Consider the following 27,123-nt stretch of genomic DNA (forward strand, 5'->3'; position numbering starts at 1 on the left):
AACTTGTTATTGATCCATTCAGGGATGCGATTTCTTCTTGGTTCAGTATTGGGAGTGTGTATGGGTCCAGGAATTTATCCATTTTTTCTAGATTTTCTAGTTTGTGTGCATAGAGTTGTTATAGTGTTCTCTGATGATTGCTTGTATTTCTGTGGGGTCAGTGGTGATATACAATTTATCATTTTTGAACGTGTTTATTTTATTCTTTTCTTTTTTCTTCTTTGTTAGTCTAGCCAGTGGTCTATTTTATTATTATTATTACTATAAAAAAACAGCTCCTGGATTTGTTGATCTTTTGAATTTTTTTTGTATCTCTATCTCCTTCAGTTCAGGTATAATCTTGTTGTTGTTTTTTTTTTTTCTTGTCTTCTGTTAGTTTTGGGGTTTGTGTGCTCTTGATTCTCTAGTTTTTTTTTGTTGTTGTTGAGATGTTATATTGTTAACTTGAGATCTTTCCAGCTTTTTGATGTGGGCACTTAGTGCTATAACATTGCTTTAGCTGTGCCCCAGAGATTCTGGAATGTCATCTTTTGTTTTCATTAGTTTCATAGAGTTTCTTGATTTCTGCCTTAGTTTCATTATTTACTCAAGAGTAATTCAGGAACAGGTTTTTCAATTTTCATGTAGTTTTGTGGTTTTGAATAAATTTCTTAATCTTGAGTTCTAGTTAGATTGCACTGTGGTCTAAGAGACTGTTATTATTATTTCAGTTCTTTTGCATTTGCTGAGGAGTGTTTTCATTTATCTGATCAATTTTAGAGTAAGTGCCATGAGGTGATAAGAATGTATATTCTGTTTTTGGGTGGAGAGTTCTGTAGATACCTATCAGGTCCACTTGATCCAGAGCTGAGTTCAGGTCCTGAATGTCTTTGGTAATTTTCTGTCTTAGTGATCTGTCTAATAATGGCAGCGGGGTGTTGAAGTCTCCCATTATTATTGTATGGTAGTCTAAATCTCTTTGTAAGTCTCTAAAAACTTGCTTTATAAATCTGGGTGCTCCTGTACTGGGTGCATATATATTTAGGATAGTTAGTTCTTCCTGTTTAATTGAACCCTTTACCCTGACCTCATGATCTGCCCGCCTCGGCCTCCCAAAGTGCTGGGATTACATGCGTGAGCCACCATGCCTGGCCCCAATCTGGCTATTTCTGTACCTAACTTCCACTTTCTGTATATCACTTTCCTTTTTCTGCCCATGAATCTTTTTCCACCATGTGGTCACACTGGAGTCTCTGAGCCTACTCTGGCTCAGGAGGCTGTCTGATTCGTGAATGGATCTTTGCTCAATTAAACTCTTAAATTTAATTCAGCTAAAGTTTCTCTTTTAACAATATAATTACTTTTCATAACCCAAATTTTTAGTAGAGTTTGTTAGACACCAAAATAAATGAGTGAATTGTATAGAAATTAAAGAAGAGAGTTAGTTTGTACCTGTGGATTGGCACAAGGCAGAACAGAAATAGCATGTATGAGATGGCAAGGCTATCCTAAACTAAGACAATATTGGGACCAGAAGCTCAGAATCAGATTTGGGAAAACTCCTGAGAATTTTTAGAAGTCTTAGGAAAGACATTACATTTATCAAACTATAAGGAACAGAGCTTTAGCAAATTATTATTGCAGATCTATTGAGCAGAATGACCCTAAGTGACCTCTGTGTTAACCTTAGGCTCTGTGCTGTCTATACCAGTAATATTCTAAGATGCTGAGCATCTATTATTAACCAACTGCTGCTGGCAATGGCAGTCTGCTGGGGGAAAATTATGCAGAGAAAAGATTCCATTTCTCTCTCAAATGTTGGCAGATGATTAGAAGGAAAATTATCTTAAAAGTGAAATTATATAAATGTTATCTGATTAACTTTTTTGGTGACACTTCATTTATCAAGCTGAAAGTATAATGGTGAGCTGGTGTTAAGATTTTCTTCAGTATTATTTAACAATAATGAATGCAGAGTTATTTTTAAAACAACTTAGTCACCCAGAATTTATTTCATTCCCTAAGGTAGTTCATACATTAAGATTTATGCTTAACATGCTGCTTTCTTAATTTGGAACATGTTATTAAAATAAAATGACAAACATTGTTTTAGGGCTTTTGATTTAGCTCTTGCAGAAATGATAATTTTAACCTCTATATGAATGTCATATGTCATGTTTAATTTCTTCATTTTCGATATGTACATCTATAATATTTGTTGCTAGATAAGGTAGGCAACATATTATCTAGCATTCTATCAATTGGAACTCTATAACATTTACATATTGAAAATTGAAGACAATATAAAACACTAAGATTTTGATACGCATTTTAAATGTTTGCTTAGGAATAGTATTAAGTTAAATTATGTTTGGTTTCACTTTAGTATTGTGACATGATATATAATTTTTATTAAAAACAGCTTACAGTTGTGTATTCATTATCTCATTTTCTCCTCATAATGAGATTTTTTTTTTTTTTTTGAGATGGCGTCTTGCTTTGTCGCCCAGGTTGGAGTGCAGTGGCATGATCTTGGCTCATTGCAACCTCCACCTCCCAGGTTCAAGTGATTCTCCTTCCTCAGCCTCCTGACTAGCTGGGCTTACAGGTGTGCCCCACCACACACAGCTAATTTTTGTGTTTTTCATAGAGACAGGGTTTCACCATGTTGGTCAGGCTGGTCTCGAACTCCTGACCTCCTGATCCACACGCCTCAGCATCCCAAAGTGCTGGGATTACAGGCATAAGCCACCACACCTGGCCCAGATAATGAGATTTTGATATAGGCTCAGAAACAAAAACATGTTTATCTGTGGCCTAATGGCTAACACACTGTTTCTTAAATTTTGTAAGTATAAATATGCATATGGTTAATATTAAGGAGTCATTTTAATACTCAAAATATTCATAACTCGGTCATAGTCACATGATTCAAACTATCATTTTATGCCATAGATATATTTTACTTGATATTAAAATATTAAAAATTATTGTATGTGTTTAGATATATTTATGGGTAATGGTATTTAATATTTGAAGTCTGATAAATCTAAATATTGAAAATAATTATCTTTTTTTTCTTATTTGCGTTTTGTAAATGTGCATGTACAACTTATAGAAGAAGAAAGCTAGTTAACTAGCATTCGCCAAAGCATTACCAAAATAACAAAATGAAACAAAAAAGAACCCTATGAAGTCTTCGTAATATTTTAATGTTGATTTAAAAATTTTTAATGTCTCATCATTAATAAAATAATGTTTTGTGATAGAAATAATTTGTATAATTATTGCTAGAAGAATTTATTCTTTTCAAACTTTTTTCTTTAGTCCAAATATATCATCCTGACTGCCTCACAAAAATTGCAAATATGATTGCATATTCTGGGCCAACCATTTCCAGATTTTAAAATTTCACAGACTAGTGAAATTACAAGAAAAACTAATGGAAGGGATGGCCCAGGTTTGTCGATATTTCTTATTGCCATTGAAAACATTAAACAAAACAAATTCTTTGCCTTGTTTTTGCAAAATTCTTTATCATTATTTTATAAAAGAGAGGGTATTAAACACCAAAAAAAGAAAAAGATAAAAGGAAGGTTGTAATCTTATACTGAAGGAGTCTTTGATAAGAATGATTTATAAAATAAGTACAGGCATACACAACACACACTCATATTTAGTTTTCATTTTTAATGCTATGAACTTCCAACCCCGTATTCAGAAAACTTCATCTAAATGGGTACCCAGGGAAGACAGTTCTAGGCTATTTCCCAGATCCTGCTTTTATCTCCCTGGCCAGATTCTTGGCTCCACATCTCATTTCTGATATCTATTTGTATTATTTCCATTGCTGAATCCTTCTGATTTCACTCCAGGCTTAGGGGATCTGTTTTCTCTAACAGTTTTGGACTATGTATTCTCCTACAGTTTTGTCTTTGCTTCTTTAGGGTGAGAAATATGTGCACTGCCCTCTTGCCCCTCGGAATTCCCACACTAGCTGTGATTGCCCCAGTTTTGATAAGAAATCCAGACATGTTTTTCTCTGTCTAAATTCTCTATCAAATTTGAGTTCTGCTAATTATAGCAGCATAGATCATCTTCTCTTTCTAGATATTGATGACCCCTTGTTGACAATGACATTTAAAGTAAGAATGCACGTTGTTCAGTGGTACAATATAGTTATCTATTTGTCTTAAGCTTTGAATATATTTATGGATTTTTTTACTTTAATAATTTATTGAGGTTAGATTCAGATGATAATCATGATATCATGTGATAAGCCACATGATATCATTTTCAAGCAATATTTTACAGGTTGCTTTTATGACCTAAAATGTTAAAAATTTCAAAATTAAAGAAAGATATTCTGAGGATCCTCAGGGAGGTAACTCACAGTCAAAGGGACCAGTAGAGCTCATTGGTCCATCATCCCAGCCACAATGCACCATGATAAATGAATTAATTGGTCATACAACCCCTGTTTAGATACTTCAGTCATGGGGAGGTAATTGCCCCATAGGGTTTCTCATTCCATTCTTGGCCATCATCATTGGAAATTTCCCTCTTAGAATGACCTGAAATCTGAATCTCTCTTAGAATGACCTGAAATAGCCCTATTTGAAGATAGCTATGAAATCTCCCAGGAGTCTTTGCCTCTCCAAGTTAAACATTCTTAATCCTTTCAAACCATTCACTCTTCATAAAACATGCTTTTCAGATCCTTAATCTTTTAGACTTTTTTTCTGAATATGTCAATTATTTTAACGGTCTTACATTGTCTTCCAGAGCTGCAACCAATATTCCTGAAAAGGTCTTTTAAAATTGAGCATGGTAGACTATTCTTTCAGGTCATCGGGACAATGTGCTATTATCGATGCATCTTCTTGAAGAGGAGATTCACATAAATGTTGTGATCAACTGAAGTTCCTAGATTTAATCTTTGCTGCTGAAATAGGTTCTTTCTATCCAGTTCATGTACATTTGATTTTCTGAACCAAAATGTGGGGCTTTAGACTTATATTTGATAAAATTCACCTTGTCAATGTATGTAAATATTCTCTGAAAGCTAGAGATACTTTACATTATATAATGACATCATTCTGAATCTTAATTTTATTCAAAATATCATATATTTCTCTTTATTTCATATTATTTGCACATTTGGTTTAGCATTTAAAATAAATTTATGTCAATGACAAACATTAAAATGAATATGTTCAAGGACTCTATATTTGAGACCTCCTGCTAAGTTTATACTTTGTAATTAATTTATATTACTTGGGTATAGTTGTCTAAAAGGCAAGAATCTAATCAAGTATGTTTTATTATTCAGCCTTTGTGTTTATACAAGGATATAATTGGAAACTTTATCACTTGCTTTCTAAAAGATAATGGTATTAAATAGCTATCTTAAACATAAAATGACTCAACTCCATATTTTTTGCTTGTTGTTTTTTTTTTATAAGTTCTTTGGATTTCTTTCTATCATAATAAAAATATATCATCTTTATCACACTTGTTCTTAGTCAAAAGGCTGAGAAGCAATATATGGTGCTTGTCAAAAACTCATTTCTTAGCATGGGTCCTCTAGAAAACACAGCCTGGGGCAACAATTAAAGTATTGCTGCCTATAGAGGTGCAAACACATGTGTGTTAAGATAAAGGAAAAAAGAAAAGTGAGGCAAAGAAAGACATGAAACACAATGAGTTGGAAGCAGATCCAGCGGATTGCTCAGTGGGCATGTTAGCTTGGCCTTCATTGCCTCTCCAGAAGAATTGTAAAGAGGAATCATAACCTCAGAGTAGTCCACGGAAGATAGGTAAAAGGGAGAAATGCAACTGCCTACCTTTCTCTTGTCTCTTGTTTTGTATTAGTTGAAGTTCACCCACACTAACTCCCCATAATTCCCACCAGCTCCACTATCTTGTCCCTCCAACTCAGTCCTTGCCTGGTATGTTGTTACTAGCCAGTGTATCATCAGGAGGCATTAAATCTCGGCTGTGAAATGACACCAGATGTATTAGTCTGTTTGGGCTGCTATAACAAAATACAATAGACTGGGTAGCTTAAACAACAGAAATTTATTTTTCACAGTTTTGGAGGCTAGAAGTCCAAGATCAGAGTGGCAGCATGATTGGATTCTGGAAAGGGCTCTATTCCTGCCTTGTAGACAGCCACCTTCTTGCTATGTGCTCATGTTCCTGCACAGAATGAGGTCCAGCTGCTTGTTCTTGTGGTCCAATAACCAGATGCAGACAGACTTGGAAAAAGGGAGTTTATTTCTGCAACTGGTTGCAGGGAGAAAGTCAGAGTAACTCACCAGACAGACTCAAAGTTACAAGTTTTTTTCTAGTGCTCATGTATATTTTAAGCTCGATGCCTACGTGTGCGAGTGTGGCCACAAGCAGGAGTGTTTCATTCAATCTATATCTAATCTTTAACTAGAGTCTGGGGTCTGGAAAGCTTTCTCTAGAGTCTTGGAAAGTTTCTTAAATGTGTCCTGGTACAAAGTGTATGTGTAAGAATGCTATTATTCGATCAGACTTTAGGGTCTGAGAAAACCCAGGCAGGGTCTTAATAGGTTTGTTTTCACATTCCTGCCCTCATACACCCAGTTTCTCCAGTTCTTTAATGTTTAACTTATGCATTCATCAAAATTATAGTAAAAGGTTAGTGGAAACCGACTGTTCTGGTTGCTACTAGAAACCTGGCCTGCCACACTCACGTTGGGGAGACAGAGCGAAAGCAATCTCTCTGGTGTCTTGGGGGCTTCAGGACCTCATCTTAAACCTAATTGTCTCTCAAAGACCCCATCTGCAAGTAACATCAGTTTTTAGGTTAGGGCTCCAGCATATGATCTGAGGGGTAACAACATCTAGTCTGTAGCATTCTGTCCCTGGCTCCCCCAAATTCATGACCTTCTTGCATGTAAAATACATTCATTTCATCCCAGTGGCCCTCCAAGTTTTAATTAATTCCAGCATCAACTCTAAAGTCCAAAGTCTCATCTAAATATCACCTAAATCAGATATAGGGGAGACTGTAGGTATGATTCATCCTGAGGTAAAATTCCTCTCCAGCTATAAACCTGTAAAATCAGACAAGTTAATGTGCTTTCAAAATACAATGGTAGACACACCTAGGATAGACATTCCCACTGCAAATGGAGAAATCAGAAGGAAGAAAGAGGTGACAGGTCCCAAGCAAGACCAAAGCCTAGCAAGGCAAATTCTATCAGATCTTAAGGCCTGAGACTACTCCTCTTTGGACTGATGCTCTACCCTCCAGGCTGTCTGGGGCGGCAGAGTCATCCCCAAGTCTATGTAGGTTGGCCTCACCCTTCAGATCAGCATTGGGCAGGAAACTGCAGAAGTGACACACATTTCTAGTTGTATAAATTAGTACAATCTTTCTAAAGATCAACTTTGTGATACAAATCAAAAGTCATAAAATATTACATATCCTTTGATACAGTAATTCAAATGATAGCTATTTATCATAATGATATTGTTATACATGCACAACAGATTTTAATACAAGAATGCTTATCACAATTTGTATATTATAATGAAAAAGTGGAATCCTCAAGTGTCAACAATCAGAGATTTGTGCAATCATTCAATAGACTAGTATGTAGCCAAAAAGATTGATAATTAATATCATACTCAGAGCATTTAATATCCCATAAAAGATTCAAGGTATTATAAATGAATAAAGCAGGTTACCAGACAACATTATATTTGTAACAGTTGCTATGTATTATGTATGCCACACTTGTGTATCTTAACCCTCACTATTCCAGCATGTGCTTACTGTGCTTCTAATTTCCAGCATTGACTTCTCTTTGTCTAAATTTTCTTTGCCCATGTGCTTAGCAGGCCAATTATGCCCCTTGATGAACACTCATTCAATAACTGGTGGAGTTCACGATGTAACCCCAGTGGTGAGGTTACTCACCACTTTGTTAAGATAACTTTGAGGTCCATATTCCATACTGGCTCCCAGAGTTCCTCATTTGGAACATTTCAGCTACCACAGTGGTAATGTCCTTGTACGTACACTTTTTTGGCTGCTTTCTATACCTTGTCTTACTTTTCCACTGTCCTTCCTGTGTCTCCTGACATCTTCACCCACATAAATGACCAGCACTTGAATCCCTGTCTCTAGGTCTTTTTCCAAGGAAACCAATCTAAAACACCAATTCAAGCAGAATTTTATTTAAAAACAATATTTATTGAAAACTGACTGAAAATATGTCCATAAGCAATATTATTTATTACTGAGGTTGGTGCGATCACAAATGACTATTTTCTTCCTTTTGCTTACCTGCATTATCTTTAGTGATTCTGGAAAGGAAAATAATAATAAAAGTTGTGTCAGACAGGCAAAATCAACCAATACTTTTTCCTCAGTTTACTCTTTCTCAATCCCATTCTTTCTCTTAACCTCTTTCAAAGAAAGCTACTTAATATGAATTCCATTGATTTATAGCACAGACTTATTGCATAATTATATAATGACTTTTAGTCAAAGGAATATTAAAGGCAATATAGGCCTCACGTAGTTCCTGTGAATTTCAGTTTTAAACTTTCAATATTCTCTCTACCTAGGCTATATCCTTACATATTTCAGATCTAAGAAATTCTTTCCCTTTTTCATCAGAAGAGGATTGATCTGAAGAAACCAATAGTATTTGCAGAATCGTAGGTACAGATGTCCCTGAGGAAATACCCTCTTCCTAGATTGTATTATTTATAACAAAGTAACCCTGATTTATTCTGGATAAAAAGGCGTCAGAGACCATATGATAGGCTTCAGAAGTATTCATTTCACAAAGCATGAAAGGCAGTTGTTTGACTATCATGCAATTCAGTTTGTAAGGGTAGAGAGAAAAGTAAATTTTCTAGACAAATCTGAGTCTATATAATGAATGGTGTAGTAAGTACAAAAGGGCATTAACCAGGGGTCAGAAGTCCCAAATTCTTAGCCTTGGACCAACTACCAACCTCAATTTGTTCAGCTGTGGTTTGGTAAATTTTAGGCAGACAGAAAAGAATGAGCAATGAGATAAAGTCTGTTGGGAACCGTCAAGTTACACAAATGAATAAATTGATTGAACTTGGACTATTTTTTATTTTTCTACTTTGATGGAGATTTAAGAACTGAGAAACATTTCAGTAGCTTAAGAAAATCAACAGTGCAGGTGTGGCTGATGAATAGCAAATGCATCTGGCCTCAGTCATAAAGCTGTGGCAGGAACTTCATTCCACTGAGTGACCGCATTAGTCTACTTGGGCTGACAGAATACAGACAGGGAGGCTTAAGCAGCTGAAACTTAGTCTGTCACAGTTTTGGAGACTGGAAATCCAAGATCAAGGTGTCAGCAGGTTTGGTTTTTCCTGAGGCCTCTCTCCCTGGCTTGCAGGTGGCTGCCTTCCCACCGAGTCCGACTTGACCTTTTTTATGTGCATGAGCCCCTGGTGTCTCTTCTTCTAAGGACACCAGTCATATTAGATTAGGGCCCCAACCTAAAGGCCTCATTTTAACTTAATCACCTCTTTAAAGAGTTTATCTTCAAATAGGGTTATAGGTGTGGGGTGTTAGGATCTCAACATATGAATTTTGATGGGGAAACAATTTAGCCCATAACAGTGACATGAGTAGGAGAGCAAATAAATGCTGAAGGCTTCAGTATTAAGATCCACTGAACTCCATAATTTAATAATCAATAAAAATCTATTTAAAATCATACACTATATTTTAATATAGCTTTGAAAATATTATCTAAAAGTATACTTATATTTATTTTATTTTGAGTTATGAATATAGAAGTTTTATAAAATTGGCTCCAGTTAAAAGTAAGTTGACTGTGAAATATTCACATACAAAAAACTGATTACATATCAAGCCAAAAGAAAAGTGTGAATAAAGTTCCCAGAGTAGAAATTCTGAACCTATACAATAGAATAAGAAATAAATAACTAAAAGATGGCAAAAACCAAACAAAGTCAAGGAAGATAGTAGAATTACCACAAAGAAATAATTTTTGAAAAGAAACTTCTAAAAACTCAGATTAAAGAGGTAAGTAAATAGTATGTGGTAAACAGGGATAGTAGAGAAAACTTTTCAACTGCTATTCTTCAGTACCTACACATTATTTGTGATGTGATTATATCACATAAAAATAAATTAATAAATGCTTAGAAATATGTGGCAGTGAAGACAAAACATTAAACCTTTCAAGTTTTGAAAGATTTAAAATATATGTGCTATACATTTCACTTCAGAAGGCAGATGATGAATTGCAATGATAAAGGAATAAACACAATTAATGAAGATAAAAGCAAAAATTAATAAAATGGAAAGCAAAAATATTGTCTTCAGAGCTGTTTAAGAAGACCACATGGACAACATAATATGCAACATCAGTAATGAGGAGGTGTTTACTCAGACAATAAAGAGATTTAACAATTTTAAATGAATACTAACTATACATTTATACCAATACATTTTAAAATGTGGCTTAGATCAGTAACTTTTGGGAAAATATTAGCAATTTGGGTTCGAGAATAGTTAGAAGCAATAAGGAAAGACAAAGTTCTTTCTCCTACCTTGCTCCTGACCCGCAGGCACCAGATCCAATGTCTGAGCAGTAAATCCAATCCAATTGAATCTTCGAGGCACAGAAAATTCAAGACATTTAAGCTACTGCAAAGCATAGATAAATTAGTTGCTAGAAATTTACTCATTCATACAAATTAACAACTCATTCTATGAAAGTGGTAAGTCACTAATTCTGAGAGTGTTGAAAGATAGCACTAAAAAATAAATTTACAGACTTTTCTTACCTATGAACGCAGAACCAAAAATATGTAAAACCATCATCTAACATGATCTAGCAGAACCTTAAAACCACACTATGCCATATTTCAGAAATGTAAAGATGGCTCAACATTTGGAAATGGTTTCAGATTATTCACTGTATCAGTAATTAAGGAGTCAAAGTATATGATAGTTGCTAAAAAGGCCATTTGATGAAGCTCAACATCCATTTCTGAGGAACATCCTCAGTAACTTGGAAATCATATGGCTTAATTTAAAAGCAGCATTTTATCAGCAATTAAAAGTAGAATTCATATTTCAGGGAGAAACAATAGAGGAATTTCCAGCAAATTTAGGAAAAAGTCAAGGATGCTCACTCTCATTACTGTTATAAAATATCAGATATCATACTGGAGGTCAAAGAACACAAATATGCTGGTACAGGAACACAAATAAGCAATGAACAATAAACATGAGAAAACATCTGTAGTAACAATAGGAACAAAAAAACTATAATGAACTAGAATTTTTATGTATCAGATAAAACATTAACAATGTTTGATTTTGATGAAATTGCTTCTATTACTTAAGCCCTTCTTAGGGAGGCATCCACATCCTGCCTCCCTCTCTCAGCAGCCCAGCGTCTGTCTGGACAGATTAGTGAAAGCCGCTTTACAACTTCTGCAGTTCTTTACTAATTCTGAAGCCGCGAGGCATCCACTGAAAATCAATGTCTTTCTTTTCTGGAAAAGACTTTGCAGGTGAGAAAGTAATGAGTAATTGACAGAGGGATGGGTTAGGATTGGGGGGGCAGGGAACTCTGGTCCTATGGATGATGGCTGTATTTTTTCTTAAATCTCCAAGAATAAACTCACCTTGCCACTGTGAGGATTGATTTCCTTCCTACCTATTAATATGATTTGAATCCTATTTCCTGTAAAATAATAACTTTTGCATTATTTTGCTAAGGTTTGCTCTTGCCTTTCTTGTTCAAGGTTAAATAATAAATTTTGTTTTATTTTTAAATTTTTTGTGACAGGATCTTGCTCTGTCACCCAGGCTGGAGTGCAGTGGTGCTCCCATGCCTCACTGCAGCCTGGATCTCCCAGGCTCAGGCAATTCCCCTGCCTCGGCCTCCCAAGTAGCTGGGACCACAGGCGCCTGCCACCATTCCCAGCTAATTTAAAAAATATATATTTGTAGAGAGTGGGGTCTACCTATGTTGCCCAGACTGGTCTTGAATTCCTGGGCTCAAGTGATCTTTCTGCCTTGGCCTCCCAAAGTGCTGGGATTACAGACATGAGCCACCATTCCTGGCACAAACTTTTATCATATTAAACTATCAATGGGGAATGGCCAGGGAGCTGCTCTCTAATCCCCAGAAGTTTCTGCTGACCACCCTGAATTTGCAGGCAGGCTGTTGGGAGTGGAGGACATTGCAATGCACTTTCCCTGAGAGCAATTGGAGGAGCAATTGTATTACATTCTTGGACTGATCCATACAAAACCCAGCCAGGGATCATTTGAAATGCCAGTCTATGGTTCTTTATAACGAAAGGACTAATTTAAGCAAATAAACTAGGTGGAAAAAATTCACTGGAGGATCTGTCCCTGGGTGATCTTTGCTGGGTGTGGAGGTGAATGCTGGGTCTATACTGACTTGTGCCCTAGGGGTCAGGTGAGGAGGAGACTAAGGAGGCCCGGCCTATGCAGTCTGCTCCCCACAGGGTTCTTCTCTTAGCTTAATGTATAAGATATTCCTGCTTGTGAAAATGCCCTGTCCACAAAAAGTTACAGATCTCTCCCTGTTTAAGTCACAGGCAGTTAGGGTTGTTAATTTTGCTCTTGGTCAATCCTTAAAGAAGTAAAAATGACCCATGCTGTCTGGAGGGAAAAAGTAAATTTAAGAAAAGAATAAGTTAACTTTGAAGCAGGAGATTCATATTACTCAGAGGTGTGGAGATGTCATTTGAGGTTTTCTATAGAGATCTCACTAGGGCCATATTAAAAACAAGAATGGGTGGGGCTTGATGGCTCATGCCTGTAATCCCAGCATTTTGGGAGGCCAAAATATAAGGATCACTTGAACCCAGGAGTTGAGACCAGCCTGAACAAAATGGCAAAACACCGTGTCTACAAAAAATTTAGTCAGGCATGGTGGTGCATGCCTGTAGTCTGGGCTACTCAGAGGCTGAGGTGGAAGGATCGCATGAACTTGGGAGGTCAAGGCTGTATTGAGCCATGATTGAGCAACTGCACTCCAGTATGGGACACAAAGACCCTGTCTTAAAAAAAAGTCATAAATACAGAAAGCAAACTGATAATCCATCATTTTGGAAAAGAGATAGACCCTAGATCATGATCTGGGATTTGAAGATACAAAGCTTTAGGGCCCTGGGTGACCTACAGATACATGGATGGCCACATGGGGAAAGCAAACCATTGCAGTCATGAAGTGACCAGTGCCTTCTGTTCAATGCTGCCTGTCTCAGCTGAGACACCATGTATCTCCTGAGCCTGCCTTGTAGCAAGTGGTCATACACAGGCATATACATTCATGACATTGTTTTCTTTTGATGATGTTTCATGAGTAGAAGAAAATCATTAATATTTCACTCCACAATGTCATGCCAATAAAAAGGGTAATTCATACTAATTCCCTTGTGGGCTTAATCACTTTTCTTTCAATATTAGGATGAATATTAGAATCTTCATTAGAATAACTCCTTGAAAACAGTTAATAATATTTAATTATTAATTAGTAATAATTAATAATACTTAAATTAATTCTTACCTGCAGGGGTCTGTCCCACAGACCCTGACCCAACAACAGATGAATAACGTATGCTGACACAGATATTCTGCCTGTCAGTCTGGCTAAGGGTCCGGGCCCCTCACAGATACCAAGGAAGGTGCTGTAAAGAGTAGCAGCCGCAGCCCCCTCAGCCAGTGAAGCTCGCATTTATTCAGTATAGATTAAATGACAAAGGTCTTGAGTAAACACCACTAGAGGGTAATTGACCCGGTTGCCGACCCCCCCCAGAGTAGAGAGCAATTATGCACCTGCAGTTGATCAAAGGTTGGTCTTAGGACCACATGAGTAAACAAGCTATTTAGATAAACTCCTCTACATTCCTTTGTACCTACTGTGAGCTATTTACACAAGGTAAAGATTAGACTGCTTTCAGCCATAACACTATCCTAAGACTTTTGCAAAATCTTCGGGCCTTCCAAGAAGATTTGTGTCTATATTCTATAACTTCATTTTAAAATTTTTCCCACCAGCCTGAGTGTACTCCTAGGCTTACAATGTCCCTTTTACACGAAAATAAATCCTTTGAGTTCCTCATTGTCCTTATATAATATAGTTTTGTCTAAATCCTTCTCCTTTGATAAAATTGGTAATGTTTTAAGTTTAAAACTTTTTATGTTTCAAGTTTACCAAGTCTCACCCAACAGAAATGAATTTTTTCTATTTTTCTCCTTTCCTTTGAGCAGTCACTTTCTATTTTTCTATAATATTAACATATATCAAGTATTGCTAGTGGCTGATTGTCCCCTGATATGCATTCTTACCTTCTCTGTACTAAAAGGCACAACTGCAGAATTTGGACACACTGTCCTTTTTCCTTTCCACCCCCACCCCCACACTGGCTGGAGTGGAGATATCCTGGACCATGTGGGTGAGTGCCTCATCCCAGTGATTACAGAGCAATAAGGTAGAAGAGTTCATGGCCATTCAGCTTACCTTCCTACCACTGCTTATACCTGGATATAAGAAAAATGCACTTCTGTCTTATATAAGCCACTATAGTTTTGGGCTTCTGTTACAGCAATTGAGACTACGTCCTAACTCATACAAACACCTGATATATGCCAGGCAAGAGTTCAGCACTTCATGTACTTTACCCCATCTTCACAAGCCCTCTAAAAAGAGGGTCTTATCCTGATTTTTATTTTACCAATAAGTAAGCCAAAGCACAGAGGTTTAAGAAGTTTGGCCAAGGTCACACAGCAGTTAACTGGATTAACTGGGAGAAGCAGAGCCCCTGCCCTAAAACAGCACACCATGCTTCTACTCTAGGATGCTTCTGTCCCTTCCTCATGTCTTTCCTATGATCAAGACCAAGGCCTGCCCAGTGCCCTTGACAATAGTGTTGGAGCCATCCTACACAATAACTCCAACACTGTTGTCATCCCCATGCCATCTAATTGCTTTCCCATTTGCCAGTCACACTGTGCTCTAATTCTAGTTCATTCTCGTTTAGTCTCCAAAATTACCTGCCCCACTCCCCCAAATAAATTTGATTGCTGTGTGTGGCCCTTGATTTCTTCTCAAATTCCTTCACAAAGATGTTCATTGCTGATATGGGTCCTGAATGTCTGTATGACCTCTCTATTTTTACCCCTCTTCCTTTGCCAACCCCATCCCTATGCCCCCATTTTCTAGGCTCCAGTGATGTTCTTTGACCTTCCATGCTTATGCCATTTTTAGCCATGCCTATGTTCATTCTTGTCTTGTGACTTTTGCCCATGTAATATTTTATAACTTCTTAACTCCCCCTGACTGACTTCTCCTTCTTATTTAGGTTCAGCTTACATCTTGATTCTGGGAAGCACTTTCTCATCCTCCCATTCTAAGCTGGCTGATCACTTCCACAGCAGGCTCTGCTCATTTATATCAGATATCACCTTCTCTTTTCTTGTCTTTGGTGCCTTCTATGCAAGGCTGTGAGCAACTTGAGGGAAGGTCTATTTTGTTCATTGCTGTGTTCCAGTTGAGAGCACAATGAGTGGCACAGAGTAGGTCTTTGGTAAATACGTTTCGCATGAGCGAATAAATGAATGAGGTGAGGAGGGGGCAGCAAATTTCCAGGAGACTCCCTAGATAGCCTGTGGCTGGACTTGGTTCAGGTCTGAAATTGTGAATCCCAGAAATCGGACACATTGATTTCTTATGGTTTCTTCATGCTCGCCTAGCATCTTGATTGAAGCAAGTACTTAAAATGGTCTGCTCCAACATCAAGCCTGACGCCAGTGGAAGTCATTACAGTGAGTATTGTGGAAGTGGGTGTTTGTGTTTAAACTCTTCAACTTGTACACACACACACACAAAAGAAAGTTGTGCAAGAAAAACTTCCTCTGCTGCTAGTTTCTACAGTTGATGGTGTTAGAATGCTCCTGCAGTGTGTGTATGGAGCTGATGAAACCCTCCCTTCTTCAGGAGAACCTGCAGAGAGCAACTATTATGATGTGTTGAAATGACATCTGATCTAAGATTCAGGAAATCTGGATCATTTTCACATTTCTGGACTTGTAGTGAATCTTTCAGAGAGCCATGAGCCTTCCTTACCGCCTTTGTTTCACATTCAGTAGATTCCACCATATGCCCCAGCTGCATTTTCAGAGCAGGCAAGAATTTGTGGTGGTGGTAATAGCATTTTTGGGAGGAATATGTCAGATAGGGAGTGGAGAAGTTTTTAATGAGTTGGAAAGGTGAAATGACTCTAAGCCACACACATCTCTTCACATTTCTCTCAAAATGACCACCATTCATAGATTTTTTTTTCTTCCAGGAAAAGGGTTGGAGAAATGAGGGAGTAGTGGCCAATGGTAGTCATAATCTAGGTTGAAGAACTTCAACTCAAGTTAGAATTATCCTTTATTCTTACTCCCTAGATTTAGATGGTTGTCTAAATATTTTCATTCCACATGTAAAATGTCACTGCTGTTTATCTCTTTTATGCCGTTTCAACAGTTGTCCCTGTGGTGAAGGCTCCAGTTACTATGAGTCATCAAAATTATTATGACAACTTCCTCTCTAGTCTCCATGCCTCTAGGCTCTGTGTCTTACAATCTACCCACAGACTACAGCTCAATTAATCCTCATACGGGCCTGTAGTGACCTGGCCCCAAATCTTCAATGTTCTTGTTACTTTCAGGATGAATTTCAAGTCCTAATAATTCAAGATTCTTACAATCTGGACTCAGTTTATCCTTCCAATATCCTCGCTCATTATCCTTCTAGGCTGGTTATACTGAACTTGATCTTGTTGGGGGCACACACATTAAACTATATTATTTTCTCCAATCCTTTCTTCAGCAAGCTGAACTTACTGAAATGACAACATTTTGCCATGTTCCATGGCTTTCAGATTTTTGGTTGCTGTAGATCTCAAAGCATCCAGAACAATTTTAGACTTTTTCTTGTCCTTCCACAGGCTTCATCCATGTCTAGGAGAGCTTCAGGATGGGAAGATATTCCCAGCTGTTGCCTTCCTCTTCCTTTCCTCTCCTGGCTATAGATCCTTTGGTGTGTTAAGGAGGAGAAGGGGGACAGGGACAAGTTTTTTTTCTTTAGTGGCTATTGTTGTAGTCTTTCCTCTGGGCTCGGTCCTGTTTCTCTAACACCAATCACATTCAATGCCTTCTGAGTTCTAGGCCACCAACTGTTGGTTCTGGGGAGGGAGAGTTGTGAGTTTTCTGCGGAGACTGGGGTTCTTGCAAAAGATCCATTCCGAACCTACCTCTTCCCACCCTGTCTCATTCCCTGACTGAGTAGTACCCCGCAACTTGCTCCTGGAGTATGCCTCTCTGGTTGCTCACAAGATGGCTCAACTTGCCTCCTCTTCCACGATGTCCATCTGACCCACAGGAAACTCATGGAGCAGCTTTGCCTTGTCAAATTGTCAGCTTGGGAGCTGCTCCACAGCCACACTGCTTCTTCCTTTCCCTCCCCTCTTTTGGATTTTTTTTTCCTCAGCTCAAAGAGGCTCAGAAGGCAAATCATCTAGCAGTCTATATAAATATACTTCCAATTGTGGGAGAAGATATCAGTTACCCTGATGCATGAAGTGATTCTCTTGGAGGCCCTCTCACTTGGCTTTAGGTCGGGGTACTGAGCACCACCTCCCTCCTTCCATGAGGTGGAAAGGGGAAAAATAAGACACACAACTCTTTTTCTAGCAGATGACTTGCATTTCTGACATTTGTTCTGCTCTCCGTCACCCACATGCAGACTGAATGGGAAAGTTGTGATGCGGTGATGGTTGTAGCATAGGGGAGATGGCTTAGTCACCTCTCAAAAGCCTTTAAGAGGTATCTGATCTGCCAAGAATTTTCAGAATGCACTATTGTCAGCTGCTGGTCATTAGCTTTAAGTTCTAGTCCCTATTTGGGGAAAACAGAAAAAGTCTGAGTAAGTGTTCTTATACATTCCCAAATAAGAATATTTCTTATTTTTAAAATTATTTTTAATAGAGATGAAGTCTTACTATGTTGCCCAGGCTGGTCTTGAACCCCCAGGATCAAATGATCCACCCTCTAGTGTAATCACCCTCATGTGATTACAGGCATGAGCTACTGTGTACACCCAGCATCTATCCCTCTCTCTCTCTTTCTTTCTCTCTTTCTTTTTCTTTCTATCTCTTCCCTTCCTTCTCCTTCCTTCCTTCCTTCCTTCCTTCCTTCCTTCCTTCCTTCCTTCCTTCCTTCCTTTCTGTTTTTCTTGTCTTTCTGTCTGTCTCAGGGTCTTACTCTGTCGCTCAGGCTGGAGTGCAGTGATATAATCACGGCTCACTACAGCCTTGACCTCTAGGCTCCATCAATTTTCCCACCTCAGCCTACTGAGTAGCTGGGACTATGAGCATGTTTCACCACACCCAGCTAATTTTTGTATTTTTTGTGGAGACAGGGTTTTGCCATGTTGTCCAGGCTGTGGCATGTTCCTTATAGTAAAAATAATAGCTAGATTTTACAGGGAATTTACTCTGCTCCAGGTATTATACAAAGTACCTTAATACATTATTTAATTTAATCCCCCAACAATCCAATGCAATGTGCATAATTAGTATTATTCTCATTTTATAAATGAAAATAATTGAGTCTTAAATAAGTTATGCAACTTTTCCAAAGCTACACATGTGGGAAGTGGCAGTACCAGGAATGTCTGACTTCTATCCCCAAGGTGTTTACCTCTATGACATATCTCTCCAAAGACACCATGGACTATGCCTTTACTCACATTACTGAAATTGGGCTTTAGAGATTATCCAACTAGCTATTTTCATTATGCGGGTGAGAGATCCTTTACCCACAGAGGACAGGTGAACATCAAGGTCACACATTAGAACTTTCTTTCTTGAAATGCCTCTTTTACCATCCTGTATATCTGAAGTCTATTAGCCTTCAATACGTAGCTCAATACCTACTTTTCTGCCCAAAGCCATCTCTCACATTCTTTTGAAACTTATACCACGTACTGCTGGTACCACTCACTTGGCACTTCCACATACACTTGGCACTTCTTTAATTGCCATGTAAATAATTTTAAAAATCTTGGCCAGGCGCAGTGGCTCACGCCTGTAATCCCAGCATTTTGGGAGGCCAAGGCGGGCGGATCACGAGGTCAGGAGTTCGAGAACATACTGGCCAATATGGTGAAACCCCGTCTCTACTAAAAATACAAAAATTAGCCGGGCATGGTGGCATGCACCTGAATCCCAGCTACTTGAGAGGCTGAGGCAGGAGAATTGCTTGAACCCGGGAGGTGGAAGTTGCAGTGAGCTGAGATTGTGCCACTGCACTCCAGCCTGGTGACAGAGTGAGACTCCATCTCAAAATTAAAAAAAAAGCATCTTACATGCATGTGACTTTCCCCCACATCTATTGTAAGTACATTGAGCAGTGCTTTAAAAATATTTTCTTATATGGCAATTTCAATTTAGCTTATTGAAAATGTATTGAGCACCTACTAAAGTTGTGAGGAGAAAGAAAAGCAGTGTTCATGGTAGAGCCAAGGGCTTACTATGCCATCCTGGGGTGCAGTGTGGCATCTCAGCAGGTTGATGGCAGACTAGCGCAAAATTTTCTTTTTCAATTATAATCTAAATGTTGTTGGGTATGTTCTGCCTAGTCTGTATGCTCACTGTAGTTTTACAACAGGTTGCTGCACATTTTAGCTTGCTTGCCTAGACTCTGAAGATGCTTGAGTGAGGACAATAGCAGGAAGTTGCTGGTAAGGTGGTTTGAAGGCTCATATTAGATCAGGGGTGAAGATTTTCCAAAAAACAAGTTATTGGGGAGTAACTCGAATTTTTAAGCTAGAGTAATGTGATGGGAACTGCATTGGAGGATGATGTATCTGACAGTGATGTGTAAGATTGATTGAGCAGGGAAATGGGGACCAGGTAAGAAATTAACTCTCCCTTTGTTCCCTCAAAGGCTGTGGCACATGTATTTATAATATAATTCTGCAATAGTTTTGTGGTGTGCATTACACCATTTAGCACCATCTTGTGTTTGATTTTCTGTTGTGGCATTCTTTACTCAAGCACTAGGGTCTGGGCCATGCCTTGCGTCTTTTGTGTGTGTCACACAGTGCTGACACATGGCAGATACTGCAAGAAGAGTTGTTTGACTGACACTGAAGTGTCAGTGTTACTTCCTTGGAACAAAAGGTGGTAAGAAAAGGATGCCAATTCATGTGTTATGTCAAGTTAAACTAGAAGTTCTCTCATATCTGAGCACAGGGTATGTGTTCTAAAGTGCTTTTGTTTGGTTTTGTTCCCACGTAATGATTTTTTATGCTAAATACTCTTTCCTGTTTAAGATAAAATATTTTTCTTTTTCTAGTGTGACATTCAGATGTGATCTGAATTATTCATGATGACTTTTAACTTTCGCTCATGTTGCATTTTGAAGTCCAATATTGCACAGACATTTTGGCAGAATGTGGCACTAAATGAACTCATCAATTCACTGGCATCTCTGGTTTTCTAATTCAATGGAATGTTCAAAGCTCAAGTACCAAACTTCCATTATATTTCAGGGAGGCACCTTCTCAGCTGAGCCCTTCTCAAAATCGGACCTTCTCATTTCAATATTATATTTAAAAATGGAGGCTCGAAGGATTGACTGAATGCCGTGTTAATCTTTGTAGAAATAGTGAGCAGGCCTAGCAATTCAGAGGCTCCATGTTATCTACCATATTGCAAAACCAAAATGTTGACATATTAAGAAAATGTTATAGATGTGGATCAGTTTCTTCCCTCTAAAGCTGCATGTCTCATTAATGCTTACACAGCTGCCATCTTGGAAATCAAAACAGAAGAGCAGGAACTTCTGTTCATGTCAGGTTTTTTTTGGTTTCAAATGGTTTTTACTACATTTTTTTTGAAAAGTCTGCTCAGATTTATTTATTTTTTCAAAATGAGGGCCACAAAGTGGGTATAAACTGTTATAATTACCCACTCATCTCCATCTTATTGTGGAAGTATTTTATGGTATCTTTAGTCTTTTTGTGATTATAAAAAACAACATAGTAACTGTAAAAGCAAAACCACAAATAAATACAGAGATGAATGAGATAAAGAAGGCTTTCTATTATTTTCTTTCCAGAGATAACTATTGTCAACAGTTCCAGTTTGATGTCTAGTGAGATAGATAGAGAGAGAGAGATATGCCAAGAGAGTAAATCATGGCATTTCTGTATGTCTAACTATAGCATATTCTTCAGAAATCACTGAGACTATTTATTTTCTATTGGAATTTCATCTTGATCTAAGATCCATCAACTTCAGTAGGTAAGTTGGGTTTTGGTGAACTTCCTAAGTCCTAGAGATTCTGAAAGTGGTTTCTGTCAGTAATATAGCAAGTTGTCAAGAAAAGGTCCTTCTGGTCTAATATGCCAAAAATCTGTGTTAAAAAGTTACTTTAATATAATTACTCAATTTGATTAGCTGACTTATGCAAAAGCACATCAGTGTTCCACAGGGGCTTGCAGCAGAGCTCTGAAGGACTCCTGTTCTCCTTCGCCTTGCCCTCTCCAATGCCTTCTGCCCCATCCAGCCCTTCAATGCCATGTTCCCTCCCTGACAGTGAGAGAAGCTCTTAGAAACATAGGCTCAGGGAAGACAGACCCTAGTTCAGGGAGGTTTCTGCTCTGAATTTCAAAGGACTGGGTAGGGTTAATCTAGCCAAAACCTAGGTTAATATTAATAGAAATTAAAGAGAAAGGGTTTTACTTCCTCAGGGACTAGAAGAGGTCAGGAGAGAAACTAGGTTAAATAGAAAGGCTAGTGTGTTTGTGGATACAGATAAAGAGAGAGAGAGAAGGAAAATAGGGAGGAGGAGGAGGGGTGAAGGAGAAGAAACAAGAAGAGAGAAGAAGGGAAAGTTGACCTTTTACAAATCGTGTTGAGGTTAAGTGTATGTATGAATAGAGAAATGTACAGATGTTAAGCGTAGAATGAGATGAGGTTTGACACATGTACTTATCCATGTAAACAACACCTAATAAAGACATAGACCACTTTCCTTTGCCTCAGACAGTTCTCTCATGCCCCCTTGTACTCAATATGCCAATTCCACCCTCCTGACCCTGCAACTGTGGGGATTTCCATTACTATAGATTCATTTGGACATTCTTGAACTTCATATAAATGGAATCATACAGTATGTTCTCTTTTGTTTGTTTCATTTATATGTCTTGCTCTTTTTGTTCAATATACATTTTTTAGATTCACCATGTTGATCTACCATAATGCTTTTTTGCTTAGTATTGAGTATGGTTCCACTTTATGAATATACCACATTTGTTTATCCATGAAACTTGCATTTTTAAAAAAAATGGTTTGTCTCATTTGTCTTCTGGTTGACAAAATTTCAAACTTTGAGCAGGACATACTTGTGTTCACAGGATTGCTTGGAAATGGATGATAACTGAAATTTGCTGTCAACTTAGAAACTTCATCTGTGATCACTATTATCACCTCCTCACCACCAAACCTCAAACCAAAGCTGTGCCCTCTGAATCCAGTTGTGGTAAGAATTTTTCATACTCATACAGGACTCTAGAGTTTCTGAAGCATTTTTATACACAACATTTTCTTTTACCTTGATCAACACTCAGAATTTCTAGGTGCCAGGTTTTGAAATAGAGAGTCAGGAATACAGACTTTCTGTTCTCTTTCCTCAAAATTCTAATTTTGTGATGTGATGCTCTGTCAGATTGATTTGGGCCTGCAGCAGGAATTATCATTTCTCTGCATGGCCATAAGGGCCTGGCTGGGGTTCCATTTAGCCAGCCCTGTCGTCCTGCTAATGAGTTCATGCATCTAGCCATGCACTTCTTATCTGTGCTAGTTTGTCTACTTTTGGGCTTTCACACAATAATTTTAAGAAATATTTGGAAGCTATCCTTCAAAAAAAAGAAAAAGAAAATGGAAGAGCTGGCTGCCATAAATGAAGATATTCCTAATTCAGTTTACTTCTGAAATCACTAAAGGAAGAAACAACTTTTGTTATAAGTGTCTTATTGCATTGATAGAGATTTACTATTACAGGTCTTTGCTCATGGAACCAACCAACCAAATGAACCTCTGAAGCAATGAATATGCAGATAGAAGCCATTTGATATCTGAAATAACTTTTAGAAAATTTACAGTATTATATTATGAGCTCCTTGACTCTAATTAACTTTAAAACAATTTTTTGCTTTTGAACAATTAAATCAAATCTGGGTATGGCTCCCTGAAAAAGAGTCACCTGCAATTTCTCATTATGATGATGACATACCTTTTACATTCTGATTCCCTTGTAAAAATAGTACATATAAAAAATTACTTTTTTAGCAAAGAAAATAGTCCTCCAAGATTTTTAAATGGGTTAAATATTCATTCATTCATTCATTCATTGATTTATTTATTTTTAGACACAGAGTCTCACTCTGTTGACCAGGCTGCAGTGCAATAGCACAATCATGGCTCATTGTAGTTTTGACCCCCAGGGCTCAAGTGATACTCCCACCTGAGCCTCCTGAGTAGCTGGGACTACAGGCACACAACACCACACCAAGGTAATTTTTAGAAATTTTTAGTAGGGTAGGTTCTTGCCATATTGCCCACACTGGTCTCAAACTCCTGGGCTCCAGCAATCTTCCTACCTTGGCTTCCCAAAATGCTAGGATTATAGGGGTGAGCTACTACACCCAGCCCTTTTTCAATTTTTATATGAAATGAATGTATGGAAATAGTATTTATGTTAATTGTTATATATAGGAACTTGGTGCTTGCAGCTCTTTTAAGTATACTTGTTTTTTTTTTAAGTAAATGCTAATTCTCTCTTTTTTTTTTTTTTGAGATGAAGTCTTGCTCTGTCACTCAGGATGGAGTGCGGTGGCCCTATCTTAGCTCACTGCAACCTCCACCTCCCAGGTTCAAGCAGTTCTCTGCCTCAGCCTCCCAAGTAGCTTGGATTACAGGCATCCACCACCATGCCAGCTAATCTTTGTATTTTCAGTAGAGATGAGGTTTCACCATTTTGGCCAGGCTGGTCTTGAACTCCTGACCTCATGATCCACCCGCCTTGGCCTGATTCTCTTTTTAAAACTGGAAAACAAAATTATTATTAGATACAAGCCATGTAATCTAACATAAGACATAAGGTATAGTGAAAAAAAATTAAAATAAATTTATCATGCTGCGTGTGTGTGTTTGTGTGTGTGTGTGTATATATATACATGTAATTTTTCTTCTTTGTTTTTAGGGAACACCATTTATCAAGGATGACTGGCATTTTTGTTTAAATCATGTAGTTACTCTGCAAGGTCAAAGGAGGGCCACTACCATGTCCATTTTACAGACAGGGAAGATAATCCTGCATTATTAAATGGCTAGGAAGAACGAGGCTGGGATTAAAATGCACGATCTCCGAGACGTATTTTCTAGTGCTCTTTTTGCTACAGTCGCAAATGGAAGAATAAGAGCTCTTGATGCATGGTAATTTTACTCAGATCTGAGAACTAGAATTTGGCTAAAACAACTATATTATAAAGATTGAAGAAACTAGATAGCAAATCAATATTCACACAGAATAAACTGTAATGACCAATTACTCCAATTTCAAAGAAGTTAACTTGTGTTGCGGCAGCTTTGCAATTGTTTTCTGAAGAGCTGAAGGAATAGCTCAATAATGTCTGAACTGCACGTTTGGTTTTCAAAGAGCACTGTGTGCAGTGATTTAGAATACAACGGTGGGTCAGCATTTAGTGACAGCAAGAACAGGCTTCAGCTTCAAGAAGCTTCCTGTGAGGTCAGCTGACAGCTCTCTCGGGACCAAATCCTGACGTATTATAAGGATAACCCAGTCTGCTCTTAAAATGAGAGGATTTCTAACAGGAATTAATCACGACCTCTTTTTCCTCTCTTTAAAAGCAAGCTGCTTTGTCATCTTTTTTTTTTTTTTTCTGAAATCATCACAAAGAAAGAGTTTGAAAGGGAGTTGTTCTGCTTAAGATATTGCAGCAGATAATAGACAAAATAAGATGGCCGTTATTGCTTACTGCCCGTCCATTGCCTCTTACTCTCCTTACAGAATACCCAAGTGGGTTTTAGGATAACAATGGCTTGATTTTTAATGTTCATGAATAAGAGAAGCTTGTAAGTGAGAGTCTGAATTTGGAAGACAATAAAGAAGCATAGCAAGAGAGAAAAGAGCTGAATTGGAGGGAATAGAATATAAGCAACCCTTTTTCTGTATTGCCCCAAGTGATGTTGGCCTTGTCAAATACATCACAGTCTGAGCCAAGTTTTCAGCAGTGTGTGTGAACCACAGCAAGGAAATAAATCTATCATTTAAGGGCTGCATTAATTCCTCTAAGAAGTTGGGGATTGTGTGTGTGTGTGTGTGTGTGTGTGTGTGTGTGTGTGTACATGTAAATTTAAATCTAATTGGTTTCATTTCTTTTGCTCTGTGAAGTGGGAACTTATAAAGTGTCCAAGGTTTTACTCAGGGTAGCCATACTGTTTGGAGAGAGTGTGGCATACCAAAGCTTGCATGGTTATGGAGTGTTAGAGCTGGAAATTGTGTCCAAGCATGTGGAATGCTTCCCGTATTGTCAAAGTGGCCATTAAGTATCTTAAAAGTTAAACGCTTTGTCTTGCACTGGGATCATTACTTCTGATTTGAAGACACTTGAAATCAAATTCATGTAAATTTTAAAGAAGTTCTGCTTAATCATACCACACTTTCAGCCACTTTAAGTCAGGTTACCGTGAATGGGAAATAATGTAAAGAACAATCTTCAGAGAATGAATAGAGGGTGTCAACTTCTAACTCCTCTTCCATGGTCACAGTTGGATTGTCCAGTGGTGGACACCTGTCTTTAGCCAGTGATCAGAGCTTTTAAGCACCTGATTTGAAAGTCCTTTAGCCAGTTCTTTCTTGTTACGGAAACTGTGAAGTTTGAAAGCTAGATTCTGTTACTTGTAGAGTCCCAACCAATACCTTCATTCATTTGTTAGAGGGCTCATGTTCTCAAAAGTTTTTCAGTGGCGTTCCAAGAAGTGAGATATTCCTACTTGCACAAAACCAAAAAGGACCTTGTTAAAATACAAATATTATCAAACAGGGCTGTGCATCATGCCTATAACCCACACGATTACTTTCACATTAATTATCTATCTGCTGTCCAGTCAGCAACCTTTTCAAGTCTTGGTAGAAAACTCAGCACAAGCCACTTTTGAAAGAAAAGAAAGGCCAGAAGCAAGGGTCATAGTAGGTGGGGATGAGACACTTAGGTTTGAGGATATCCAGAACATGCATGATTGTGAGAAATTAACCTCTAAAATGCATATAAAATTATTTAGCTCTGAGAGTTGAATGAAGATTAATTAGGAGAGTGCAGTTTAAGGTATGGAATATGGAATCTAGCTTTTATTTTATATTCAGTAAATGTCATCTATTATCACAATAAAATATTAAATGTTTAACATAATTGAATGTTTTTGGTTTATGAACGAGTTCAAAAGCTTCCATTACCTAATGGTTTAATTTTTATTGTACAGTTCTGTATACAAATATAATATCTTTGGGATTTGCAAGTCTAGGAATTAGTTTTTTTCCACACTACTTTTGCTTATAATAAAATTTATATATACCCAAAGTTTTTATTATAATTCATTATTTATACTTCATGTAATCTAGTCATTATTTCTATATGAGTTTGTATATATTTGTACACTTAATTTTATAATATGTCTGAGTCATGACAGGGAATCAGAATTACTCACATTGGCAAGCCTTGATGACTCGTATGGTCCTTTAAGAAAAGACATTTCAATACTATTCTACTGCCATTTGGTAGAATAACAGGGCCAAATGAAGCATAATTTACATTTATTGAAAATGGATTTGGTGATGGTGGCCCACTGTCATCCCAAAACTTTGTCAAATCAATATATCCAGTACACAGTTTTGGTGGAGTATAACCAGTGTATTCTTGGGTTCTTGAGTTACGGGTTGATATAATCTCTACAGAGGTT

The 27,123-nt window shown here is 37.7% G+C and overlaps 1 long non-coding RNA gene across 1 annotated transcript in view; it reads left to right on the top strand.

Moving 5' to 3' along the window:
• LOC129014262 (uncharacterized) overlaps positions 1-26,741 on the top strand; it is a 40,756-nt gene extending 14,015 nt beyond the window's left edge. The window contains exons 2-4 of the long non-coding RNA XR_008494182.1: positions 21,200-21,384; positions 22,500-22,624; positions 24,347-26,741. This is a non-coding gene — a long non-coding RNA (uncharacterized LOC129014262). The remainder of the gene's footprint in view (positions 1-21,199; positions 21,385-22,499; positions 22,625-24,346) is intronic.
• Positions 26,742-27,123: the final 382 nt, after the last annotated feature.

This window comes from Pongo pygmaeus, chromosome 16 (genome assembly GCF_028885625.2).
Source record: "Pongo pygmaeus isolate AG05252 chromosome 16, NHGRI_mPonPyg2-v2.0_pri, whole genome shotgun sequence".
Lineage (NCBI taxonomy): Eukaryota > Metazoa > Chordata > Mammalia > Primates > Hominidae > Pongo > Pongo pygmaeus.